We start from the raw sequence: 13495 nt of genomic DNA, 5'->3' as shown, positions 1-13495 counted from the left end.
TGTGTCCTTAAACACCTAATGTAACAAGAAAACAAAGATAATTTGGAGCTCTCAGTAATTCTTACTGGAATACTATTCAGAGTGGAATATTATGCTTACCAGAAGAATCCAGATCAGTATCCATTGTTTTATGTTTGTTTGCTTGTTTGTTTGTTTGTTTGTTTTGTCCATACCCAGCATGCAGAAGTTCCTGGGCCAGGGATTGAACCCGTGCCACAGCAACCACTGGAGCCACTGCAGTGATATTGCTGGATCCTTAACCACTGAGCCACAAGAGAACTCCTATTTGAGTATCCAAAGTCAAAACGAAGGGTTTTTTAGGCTGGAAAAATATGCATAGTCACCCCAGTTTTAATTCCAAGAGCCAAAAGAGAAAGGACAATTTTTTTCTTTCAAATTGATATATGCATAGTCATTGTTTTCCAAGTCACATACACAGGAGCTTTCACTTTTACTAAGTGAACCTTGGCTGAAATGATACTTTGCTTTCTGTTTGATTCTCAGTAACTGAATCCTGGAAAGATTTCCTTGGAGAGAAGAGCAATAATCAGGGACAGAGTAAATGGCTTATCAGGGCATTAGCCTCTTATATCTCTTGATTGATGCAGCATGCTAGGGCGGGAGCTAGGCATTGAGATGCTTTGCTAACTGCCCCTCAAGCGCAGCAGTGGGCTGCAGCTGGTGGAGAGGGAGAGAGAGGGAGGGAGAAACCCAGCAGGGAACCTGCAAGGAAGTGTTCACACCTTGAGCTGCATAGCCTGACCTGGAAGGCAGTGGTGCAAAACACATCGAAAATGCAGGACTGGCCCTGTAAGCTTCTAGAACACAGTTCTAGGCATCTGTGATATGCCTCCTGAACATTTGTATCTCACTATAGGAAGGAGGATGAAACAGCTGCCCATGTAGTCTCCAGTGCTGTAAACCTGTCATCAGCCCAGCATTGTTTACATATGGCTACAAGGTCTTTAAGCCCAGGATCCCTTAGCTATACAGCGGGGACAGATATTTACATGACAGCTGTGTCAATTGGAAGTGGCCCTGTGTGCTTGTTTGTTTCATTACCACTCACTACCTCCCCCCTGCCCCAAAGACACAAATCTAATTCTTCCTCTTTTTTAAAATGAGCTCCATGTTAATAATAGAACTGCAGTGCAGATGCTCGAAATGGAAATAGCTGGCATTTCCCTAACAAGACTCATAATTCTGCTAGAAATAATGGATTTCAAGTGAAATAGCTCGAGTCCAAGAAGAGTGGTTATAATTCATGACCAGACGCCCAAATGAAATCAAAATCTGGGAAACATGCAAAGTGCTAATTTTCTACATCAGTAGAATTTATCAAGTTCCTACTGATTAATTTGAACAGGGGTTTGGTTGTTCAATTGATAGAGCTTTGTTTGCCTTGCAAAGACGTCTGAATGACATTGATTCAAATATTATTGCAACTTCCTGGGTTTGAGAAAAGCTTTTAAAAACTGTAAACCAAAACCCTACGAATCACAAGTAGCTGATATTAAATGTTTTTATTTTTATTTTTATTATTTTTTACCAGTGGAGGGCAAGACTCCTGTTTACTTCACCAGTGAGGGAAATAGCAATACATCTTTGGAGGACAATTACCATGCAATTCTCGAGGAAGTGGAGCTTAATTCATTAATGTTGCTTTAGTTTATTATTAGCTTTTCCAAAGAAAATACTTATTCTGTAATAATGACTATTTACAATTAGCTTGGTTGAAAAATAAGCCACTCCTAAAATGCTTACAAATAGTTCAACATCAGTAATATGCCCTAAAAATCTCTTTTCCACTATTTTACGATGTAGAATAGAAAAACATGGTCTGGCTGTGGTGGGTTGAGGAATGACCTGTGCCTACCACACCATGATGTCCATGTCCTAATGCTGGAACCTACAAATGATACTTTATATGGCAAAAGGGACCTTGTAGATGTGATTCAATTAAGGATCTTGGGATGAGCAAATCATCCTGGATTATCCTGGCAGATGCTGTGTAACCACAGAGCTCCTTATATGTAGATACAAGAGATCAAAGCGATAGAAGGCTAGAGGTTGATGAAAAGAGAAAGTTTTGAAGATGCTACAATACTGACTTTGAAGATGGAGAGAGGGACCATGAGTCACGGAATCCATCTCTATGAGTTGAAGATGAAGGAAGAGGTTTTCCTCTTAAGACAAGAGGCCCCAAATGGAGTTACTTATGCTAAGACTCATACCATCCAAACATGACTTAAGTGCAGTTTCAGCAATCTCAGACGTGAAATCTTACCCCAGTCAATCAGGAATCACCAGATCAGCATCAGTCAGGTAACCTGCCTGATATACCACTAAAGAAGAGGAAACTTGCAATCATCATCCCACTTTCTTGCCTAGTGTAACTTCCTTGTTCCTGCTCCCTCCTGCGTATAAAAATCTTTCATTCTGTATAGCTCCTGGGAGCTCCTTTCTATCTGCTAGATTGGATGCTGCCTGATTCATGAATCCTTGAGGAAAACCGTAAAAATCTTTAACGTTTACCGAGTTGAACTTTGTTTAAACACCCCAGAGCCACTTGGAGGAGTGCAGCCCTGCCTCCACTTTGTTTTCAGCCCCAGGGAACCCATTTCGGTTTGAGAACTCTGAGGTAATAAATTTGTGTTTCTTTAAGTGATGAAGTTTGTGGTCAGTTGTTTCAGCAGGTGACAATTAGCAGCTGATACACTGGCATTAACCTGAATCCTTACAGCAATCGATGCCCTTAGATAGTGGAGGAAGTCAGTGTTTCATTAGAATTGCAAGTATTGATTAAGATTTTGTAAATTCGGTTAGCTTAAGACATAAGATTTTTAGTCATTTTAGAGTGGAACACATTCTCCCACTGTGGAGCCCTGTTAGGAGTCTGCTAATTAGAGCAGGACTGGTTCCAGAAGCAGGGTGCCTTTGGAATATCCAAAGGGGGCTGAAAAGACCAAGGTAACAAGTGAGCTGTCCGACTATTAGAAAATGATGAAAGGCGATGTAAAATTTGTGTTCTATCATTATATATCATTCATCCAGTTAAGCGTTCCAAATTGTGGATTGATGTTCATGTTTCCAATATGTTAATCCACTAAATACCCATTTGTTCCTTTGTGAAAATTGAGGAGAGATTTCCTCAAAAGCCTAGAACATGTGTTTTGAAATCAGTGAATGGACACACATTCAGGTTCAAATCTCAGCCCTACCATTTACTAACTTTGTGACCTTGATGTGGTAACCCAGTCTCTCTGAGCCTTGGTTTTATCCTCTGGAAATTGGAAAGGAAGCTTTCCTGTTGATTTATTGTAGTGATTAAATGAGACAAAGATTACCTGTGAAGATTACCTGAGATTCTCAGTAACACATCACCATCTCTAACTCTGGAAACCCTCCACCCACCACATCTCAGAAAGTCTTGTCATTATACGAAGGTTCAAGATTTAACTTGAAGCTCCAAACCTACACTAAAGTTTCTAGAGGAAGAATACTAATCCAGCTTGGAAAAGTACCCCTTATCTGCTATTGAGAAATGAAAAATATGATGCCCAGAAATGGAATAAATTAAGTCCATAAAACTGTCTTTTTTTCTCTTAGTGGCATCCACCTACTGATTTTTTTTTCTTTTTCTTAATAACATCAGGCAGTTATTGCTGTGGAAATGTCATTCTTTTCCAGAAAGGCATGGTTTAAAATAATGGCAGCCTTAGTAAGCTTTCAAAATATTGGGGTCTTGGGTGAAAGAAAATCTCTAGGAGTCACCATTCTACCCAGAAGGTGGGTTAGAAATCATGATAAATTGTATCTGATTATTTTTTCCTTGGTTAAATCACGTAGTCCTCTAACTTCAAAAATGATTAGGTAATATTCACTACTTATTTTTTTCCTAATCACTTATAACTAGGAACCAAAAGAGACTTGAGTGTAAAATTTGTGTTATCTACTAATTAATGATATTGAGTTTTCATTGAACTTGTTTTCAGAACGGGTTGGGACTAGTCATTGTGAAAAGAACAGCGAATCAGAGAAGAATCATCTCCAAATTTAATCTCGCTTCTTCCATTTTATATCTATAGAAACTCTCTCTAAGCCTCTAATTTCTTCATTTATAAAATTAAAATAAAATTATCTACCTTTCAAGATTGAATTGCAAAACCATCTAGTGTATACTTTATGCACTTTTCAGAGTATTTTCTCTGTTTTTCCTTATAGAATGAAGAGTACAGACTTTAATTCACAAGTCCAGATATGTAAGGAACACAATATGGATTAATTAACTTTTCTAATACTCAGTGTTGAACTCAAGAGTATTTCATTTCTGCTCCCTCGAGGTAGTAGAAATTGCAATTTGAATCTGTCCTCCAGGATCGTTCCTTCCGAAGTAACGAAAACTGTTCTTCTAGGAATTAAACTGCATGGGATTCAATCTTGGTTCCACGGGTAATTTTCTCTAAGATCTTGGGCAAGTTATTTTACTTTTTTATGCCTCAAGGTATTCATCTGCAAAGTGGGTATAATAGCAGTAAATCCATCATAGGGTTATATGAAGATCAAGTGAATAAAAACAGGAAAACATTGAGTGAGGCCAGGGTTTGAACCTGCATCCTCATGGATACTAGTGGGTTCTTAACCTGGTGAACCACAGCAGGAGCTCCAAGAAGTCCTTATTATTTGTACTTTTAAACCTTTAATCAATCTAAAATTGATTTTTGAGTGTGCCCTGAGGTAGAGAGTGGAGATTAATTTTTTTAAATATGGATACTGAAAGGACTCTGTATCATTTAGAAAAAAATACCAAGTTTTCCCCCATTGCAGTACAATGTAACTACTGTGATAAATTAAGTAATCACATACATGTGGGCTTTCTATTCTATTTCTAGTCTATTGATGTATTTGTCTCTCTTTGCACCAATACACACTGTTTTAATTGCTATGGTTGTGTAGAAAATCTGATACCTGGTAGTGTAAGTCCTCTAGATTTGTTCTTTTTCAGTATTGCCCGGGCCATTCTTAAGCCTTTGGATTTCCCTGTAGATTCTAGAATCAGTGCGTCTATTTGCACTCGCACGCACACACACACCACAAAACTGCTAGGAGTTTGATCGTAATTTATCAACTTTGTAAGTCAACCTGGAATATATCTTTGCAATAATGAATCTAAACCATGAATATGATATATATCTCTCCATTTAGTTGGGTCTTTACGATCGCTATAACTTCTGTTGATTTATAGTGTTTTCATTTTATTTATTCCTAAATATTTGATGTTTTGGGTACCATATAAAAATGTTAAAATTTCATTGTCTATTTCTGTGAAATTTCTAAAACTGTAGTTGAATTTTGTATAATACCTTGTATAAATCAACTGACTAGTTCTAATAGTTGTAGGCTCTTTTTTAATTTTCTGTGCACGCAATCATGTCGATTGCAGTTGATGAGCATTACAAGTTCTCCTTTTGAGCCCTTATGCCTTTCATTCCAATTTCTTGCTTTATTGCACTGATTAGGATCTCTAGTACAATGTTAAGTAGAAGATATGTTTTGACATCCTCTTCTAGTTCACTAAAATTGTCTTTTGCTATGCCTGCTGTTGTTAAATCATCTATTTAATTTAAGACATTGTTGGAGTTCCTGTCGTGGCACAGCAGAAACAAATCCAACTAGGAACCATGAGGTTGTGGGTTCAATCCCGGGCCTTGCTCAGTGGGTTAAGGATCCGGTGTTGCTGTGAGCTGTGGTGTAGGTCACAGACGTGGCTCGGATCCTGCGTTGCTGTGGCTCTGGCGTAGGCCAGTGGCTATAGCTCTTATTAGACCCCTAGCCTGGGAGCCTCCATATGCCGTAGGAGCGGCCCTAGGGGAAAAAAAAAAAAAAAAAAGACATTGTTTATTTCAGGCCTGGAATTTATTTATTTTTTAACCCCTTTTTAGGGACACACCCACAGCTGGAGGTTCCCAGGCTAGGGGTTGAATATGAGCTGTAGCCTCTGGCTTACGCCACAACCACAGCAACATGGGATCTGAGCCACGTCCGCAACCTACACCACAGCTCACGGCAACACCAGATCCTTAACCCACTGAGGGAGGCCAGGGATTGAACCTGCATTCTCGTGGATGCTAGTCAGATTCATTTCCTCTGATCCATGATGGGAACTCTAGGCCTATAATTTCTGTTTGATTATTTTTAAGATTCCAGTTCCTTGATGAAATTATCTTCTCATCTATTTTTTTAAATCATTTTCTCTATTTTCTGGATCATATTAATCATAGTTCTCAAATCTTTGTCTACTAACTTTACTATCTGGGTATTTGTGAGGTTTTTCCCCCTTGTGTTGGCTAAACAACCATTCTCCTGGCATTTCCAGTAGTTTTTTATTTTTTTATTTTTTTTAAATTATTTATTATTATTTTTTTCCCACTGTACAGCAAGGGGGTCAGGTTATCCTTACATGTATACATTACAATTACATTTTTCCCCCAGCCTTTCTTCTGTTGCAACATGAGTATCTAGACAAAGTTCTCAATGCTATTCAGCAGGATCTCCTTGTAAATCTATTCTAAGTTGTGTCTGATAAGCCCAAGCTCCCGATCCCTCCCACTCCCTCCCCCTCCCATCAGGCAGCCACAAGTCTCTTCTCCAAGTCCATGATTTTCTTTTCTGAGGAGATGTTCATTTGTGCTGGATATTAGATTCCAGTTATAAGTGATATCATATGGTATTTGTCTCCAGTAGTTTTTTAAATACGAAATGATAGACATTCTGTATAAAATAACTATATAGGCTACCAATGATTTTTACCTTTTTCCAAAGAGGAATAACAAATTCCTCCTTCTCAGCAGGCAGGATTATGGAGCTAATCGCCCTAGCCCAATCAGAAAGCAATTAATCTGGTCTTTTAGTTTTGCTAATAATACATTTACCTCTTGTTCACCTCTGTTCCTAGATTACAGCCTTCCAATGCTTTCAAATAAAGGCCCAGTGCATTTATTGAGGCCCTTTCCTCTGACAGGTTCTGAGCTCTATAATCTTTGTTTTCTCAAAATCATAAAAGGCAGAAATATTTCACTCTGCTTCTCAGGTTTGTGGCTTAGCTTTTTATTCTACCACTCTGTGTACCTTCAGAATTCACCAAATGCTCTGAGAGGGGGAAACTGCCAGATTATGGAGGCCACTCAGCACTCCATTTCTGTCATCCCAGCCAACCCCATGAGCCCTTCCAAAGTCTTCCGGGTTCTCTCTGCACATTAGATCTCTACCTGGACAGATCTTAGATGCTTAGTCTCCGTCCCATACTCAAGGGGGCACATGCCTCCAGGGCAAAAGTCACTACTCATGGCAGTTCTCTCTTCTGTGGAATCTTGACTCTCTCATCCCCTGACACCTATCAGAAGATGAATTTTGTGTTCAATATAGCTTTTCTATTGTTCTCAGTGTGTGCATTACCTGCCACCAACCAATTCATATAACTAGGAAATAGCAACTTTTAAGGATTTTTGAGAACTACCTTAGACCTGTTTAAAACTAGTTTGTGGGAAAAAAAAAAAAAAAAAGCTTCCAGCAAGATACTTCCTATGAAGGAGTGATAAATATGAAATAACCTCAAATTCTAAGGAGCGGGTCTCTGTAAGTGATCACCATAGGAAGTATATCCAGCTGATTGTCATGTGAAGTTGCATTTTTAGTGACTTTCTGCAATGCCTGTATAAAAGTTTTGATGGGAATTGAACTAAAACCTACTTTAGTTTGTCCATTCTCTACTTATCTCTTAAGGAAGTATGATCCTAAATATGTGTTCCATTTTAATTTAAAATGACTGATTAATATGGATTGCAGTAATTTCATCTGGGGCACAGCCCTCAAATTTTTAGAATGAACTAATTAAAATTATCCAATGCTGTTGATCCCCCCAAAAATTCTTTTTTTTTGTCTCTTTTGTCTTTTTAGGGCCGCACCTGCAGCATATGGAGGTTCCCAGGCTAGGGGTCTAATCAGAGCTACAGCTGCCAGCCTATGGTAGAGCCACAGAAATACCAGAACCACAGAAGTGCCAGATCCGAGCTGTGTCTGCAACCTACACCACAGCTCATGGCAACGCTGTATCCTTAACCGACTGAGTGAGGCCAGGGATCAAACCCGAAACCTCATGGTTCCTAGTCGGATTCGTTTCCACCTCGCCATGGTGGGAACTCTCTGATCTCACACACGTTCTTTTTAAAGAAGTCATTCATTATTAAACATTTTACTCCATTTTATTACCTCCCCCCAAATTCTTCTCTGAGTCACTTTTTGAAGGTCTCAGACAATCTGAAAACCTATTATGCCATCTTTCCTAATCACAGTCAATTGAAACCAACTATTTTTATGTATCATCCTTTTCTTAACTTTGGCGTATTTTTACTATTATTTTTGTGTGTGTTCTATGTCCCACCTCTGAGTTTTGATGGGCAGGGGCATTGAATGATGCTGAATATACACATAGGCTGGCTGTCCAAAGCAATTCCCATATAATTCTTTCTCATAGCGTTACATCTGGCATAGTGATAAGAGGTAAAAGGTAGATTTATAATGCCTATTAATGTCTTTTGAGGAGATAAGTGAGTGTCCATGCAAATGAGGGAATAACACTGATCCTTAAATAAGGTGTTGGTGCAGCCAAATGCTGTGACAGCACTGCCTTTTAGCCTGTTTAAAAGGTGTACCCGTCATGATATGATAAATTCACCCATATTGGGCTATGCCACTTCACTAAAACAGGAAAGGCCATTCATTTGAAATATGGCCATTTGGGAATCTGAAAACATCTTGTTTGGCTTTTAAGGGACAAATCTACCCAGTTTTTACATGCATCCTAAAAGCAGGAGTTTGGCTTCTATCACTATCAGTATTTAGGTTCCATGTATGGGTGACTTTGGCAATGATTAGAGGCACTAGTAACCATGTATCTTTCAGGTTGCAAGTTGTGCTGTAAAGACTTTGGCATCAGACCAGCCTCTAGACACTTATGAAAACACATTACAGCATGGGGGAAATTTGCTCTTGGAATAAGTAGGGATAGGTCTGTCTGACCAGAACATTGTTTAGGGAGTGTTGGATTTATATAAACAAATAGGTCAGTATAATTGGCCTTATCAAACTAGCAAGCTTTATTTTGCATTCATTTTTGTTATAGACTGTGGTAATTTAGGAGCAAAAAAATTAGACTATTTACTTCAAAGTGTCAGGTGTAATTATCACTTAGGGATTTGTCGCTTTTAAGGGTCATAGCAAAAATACCTAGGACCTGGTATAATTTGTTCTTATCACTGTTGGCATTTTGCTTTGAGACTCTCCAGTGCTTTTATGACCAAATAAAAGGTAACAAATTTATGTCTGCTTCCCAACTTCCCACCCTTTGCCTCCTCCAGGCTTGCTAAATATACTCATCATAGTCCTTTCAGGTAATCTACGGCAGATAGAGATCTAAGACCCTGTCTCAATCGAGCCTCTAATTATAATGATGTTTTAATAGATCGCAGGCTGCCTCTACAACACAAATCAGAAGCACAAAGACTTTCCTAAATGACTTATATCTCATCTCCATCTTTAAATTTATGTTTTTACTTCCAATCTGTGAAGTAGTCATCTGCTATTATCATTTAAATATGAATTAATTCAACCAGAGACCCACACTTTCTCTTAGAAGGCATTGCAGCTTAATGAGTAACTATTCATTAGCATGTCTTAAAACTGCACATTATTGACCTGAAAGACAAGGGAACTATAATGACTGATTATGTAAATCCTCAATTGCAGATTGTCACCATATTCCATAATGTCATTAATTTACATTAATGTCAGTCTTTCCTTACCAGGCACTTATTAATTAGCTGTTCCTTGACACATATTCTAATGTAGACTTTTTGTGAGTCGTTAAAGTCCTTTGTGTGGAGACCTCTGTGAAGACCTTCTCGTTTGTGTATAATTGACAAACCAGATGACAGCTTTTATTGTGGATCATAAAACTGCAGCCAATTCACTGGGGCACTGGATTTATGTTTTGAAACCTTTCCTTTTAAGGGGCCTTTTTTTGTGGGAAAAAGTTTAAATGCAGGTACATTTTATTTATTAGATGGTCTAAAATATGCCCTTTTCTGCAAGGTCAAGTTCAAAACAAGTTTTCTAACCAAATACACAATAGCTTTTGAAGATTTTATAATCACAGAACCTCCTCAAAGTACTTACCATATTTGAATGCTTTGCAAAAGTCTCACATTTGGGGATAATTTTCTAAAACAGCATTTAAAAAACAGATTTTCCATGTGTTTGATACATCACCTAACTGAATTCTGCCCTCTGAGTATTCAATGACAGACATCTACCTCCTGGAAAAACCTAGCATCATTGGATTTGAAATAATGCTTACCAACCAAGGTCCTATGGTCTCAGGTTCCCTCTCTCTCTTTTAATTTGAACTAATTGCTGTACTAGTAATCACTATCCTCCATTGCTTTATTCATGAAAAATATTTAAGTACCAACCGACTTAGACACCGAGTACCACCTAGACTGCAGTAAACAAAAGAGATAAAAAAAAAAATCTTTGTCTGCTTACTTCCTGGGGGGAAGAAGAGTTAGACACTCAGCATGTAAATCATATAAACCTTTACATGGTAATAAAGTGGGGAGGGAGGCAAAGGAGGGGGGCATAGGAACTGAAATAAACACAAAGAGCAGGGTGGGTGAAGTGGAAATTTAAAATAAGGTGACCATGGAACACATCCTTGAAAATGGGGGTATTGGACAAAAGTTTGAGGAAGATATCTAGAGGAGCAGAGGTCCAGGCAGAGAAAAATGAAAGTCCTAGAACTGTAAGAAGCCTAGAGTGGTAAAGAGTGCTTGAGGAGGTGGCCAGGAGTCAGATTCAGAGAAGCAGTGGGAGAGGTTGGCAGAGCATGGAGAATTTTGCAAGCCACTGTAAGATTTCATCTTTTACTCTGAGATGGGGAGCCCTGGAGTGTTTGGAGCAGAGCAGTAATAGAATCTGAATATATCAGCAGATTCTTTCTGGTTTGCATGTTAAATACATCATGGAGGTGGGTGAGTGAACAAAGACAGAAGCCAAGAGAGCTTTTAAGAAAATATTCCAATAATTCAAACTAGGATCAAGGTGGTAGTAGTTAGTGTGTTGAGAAGACACCAGATCCTCAAAAGACTTAGAATATCTAATATAATATGTATAATATACTATAGAGTCAATGTTTACTCATGGGTTCAGTGCTACACACAAAAGAAAGGGAAATCAAGGACAATATAAGTTTGGGGCCTGAGCCACTAGAACGATGTGCTTGCCATTGACTCAGATGGAAAGATCCATCAGAGAAACAATTATGAAGGGATGGAGGTGGAATCAAGAGTTTTTTTTTTTAAATGCTAAGTATATGATTCCCACAAGCTAGTTACTGGAGATGTCCAGAAGTAGTTGACTATCAAAGTCCAGAGTTTGGAGAAGAGATCCAAGCTAAAGGTGTTCATTTGGGCTTTGTTTTGTTTTGTTTTGGTTTGGTTTGGTTTTGTCTTTTTGCCTTTTCTAGGGCTGCTCCTGTGGCATATGCAGGTTCCCAGGCTAGGGGTCTAATCGAAGTTGTAGCTGCTGGCCTACGCCAGAGCCACAGCAACTCGGGATCCGAGCCGCGTCTGCAACCTACACCACAGCTCATGGCAACACCAGATCCTTAACCCACTGAGCAAGGCCAAGGGTCGAACCTTCAACCTCATAGTTCCTGGTCAGATTTGTTAACCACTGAGCCACGACGGGAACTCCAGGTGTTCATTTGGGAATCACGAAGGTATGGATGGTGTTTAAAATCATAAGACTGAGAAATATCATTAAGGTTGAGAGTAAGAAGCAGAGAAGACCAAGAACTGATCTCTGGTCACTGCAGCAGGAAAAGGCTAGCAGGAATAAGGAAGAGCAATAAAGGACACTAAGGAGGAGTGACTGGTGAGGTGGGACAAAAACCAGTAGTATGTTGTAGAAACCAAGTGGAGAAAGTGTTTCAAGAGGTAGAATGAACATTACCACAAGAAAAAAAATATCATAGACTTGGAGAATAGACTTGTGGCTGCCCAGGGGGAGAGGGAGGGAGTGGGAGGGATCGGGATCGGGAGCTTGGGGTTAACAGATGCAAACTATTGCTCTTGGAATGGATTTACAATAAGATCCAGCTGTGTAGCATTGAGAACTATGTCTAGATACTTACATCACAACACAACAATGGGAGGAAAAAGTATGTATACATGTATGTGTAGCTTGGTCCCCATGCTGTACAGAGGTGGGGCGGGGGGCGAAAAAGAGGTAGGGAGGGATCAACTATTCTAACACTGCTGTTAAATCAAGTAATAAGGGGATTAAAGATTAGCCATGGGATTAAGTAATGTAGAGTCATTGGTGACCTTGGCAGGAGAGCTTTAGTATAAGGATTGGAATAGAAGTCTGAAGAGAAGTGGGTTTTAGAGCAAGTAGGAGGAGAGGAATTGGAATCTATGATCATAGGCAACTATTTTGAGGAATTTTTTTGGAAAGGGAAGCCTATTCACCAAAATCCAAGATAAGGTTCAGTTGACCACAAGAAAGGGTAGGCCTTTTTTTTTTTTTTTTTTCTTCTTTTTAGGGCCCCTGCACCTGCAGCCTGTGGAAGTTCCCAGGCCAAGGGTCAAACTGGAGCTGCAGCTGAGGCTTATGCCACAGCCATAGCAGTACCCTATCTGAGCTGCACCTGTGTCCTACTCCACAACTTGCAGCAACGCTGGATCCTTAACCCACTGAGTGAGGCCAGGGATTGAACCTGCATCCTCACAGACACTATGTTGGATTCTTAACGCACTAAGCCGCAGTGGGAACTCCAGAAAGGACAAGCCTCTTGAACATGGACATTAATAAAATATTTTTCTTGACTTATTGAGGAGACCAGGTGTCAGAGGAAGTTCTAACATGGATATTTCTGTTCCTGGTTATTCCCATACATAAAAGTACAGCTTCTGCACATTTTGGAAGCAACAGAGGCACTTAGATAAGAGAAGATCTAGAAAAATCCTCAAAGAGTTGGAGTCATAGACTTCCTGGATAATCACCCCCTATATGTAAGAGTCAGAGCTCACCATCACTGTAGGTGTTGCAATCATCTTTGGTTTGATCACTGACTTGTGAAATAACCTTAGTTTTCCTCTCAGGTTCCATTTGTTCCAAATTAAGGATGACCCAACTAGATGGTTTCCATGGTCCCTTTTAGGGCTAAGATTCTTTGATGTCAGAGGTTAATAGCCCTGTAGATCCCTAAATATCATGAACAAACTGCATTTTTACAGAGACTAATGCTGTTTTCCTAGTAGAGCTGGATCTTAAAATTATGGCAACTGGAAAACTACTAGTTGAGAGACGTTAAGGAATTCTACATTACAGAGTAGAAGCTTAAATTTGTTCTTGGGGAAGACCCTTGATTTGTTTT

The sequence above is a fragment of the Phacochoerus africanus genome, chromosome 8, assembly GCF_016906955.1.
Source record: "Phacochoerus africanus isolate WHEZ1 chromosome 8, ROS_Pafr_v1, whole genome shotgun sequence".
Lineage (NCBI taxonomy): Eukaryota > Metazoa > Chordata > Mammalia > Artiodactyla > Suidae > Phacochoerus > Phacochoerus africanus.
This window is presented reverse-complemented; position numbering follows the sequence as displayed.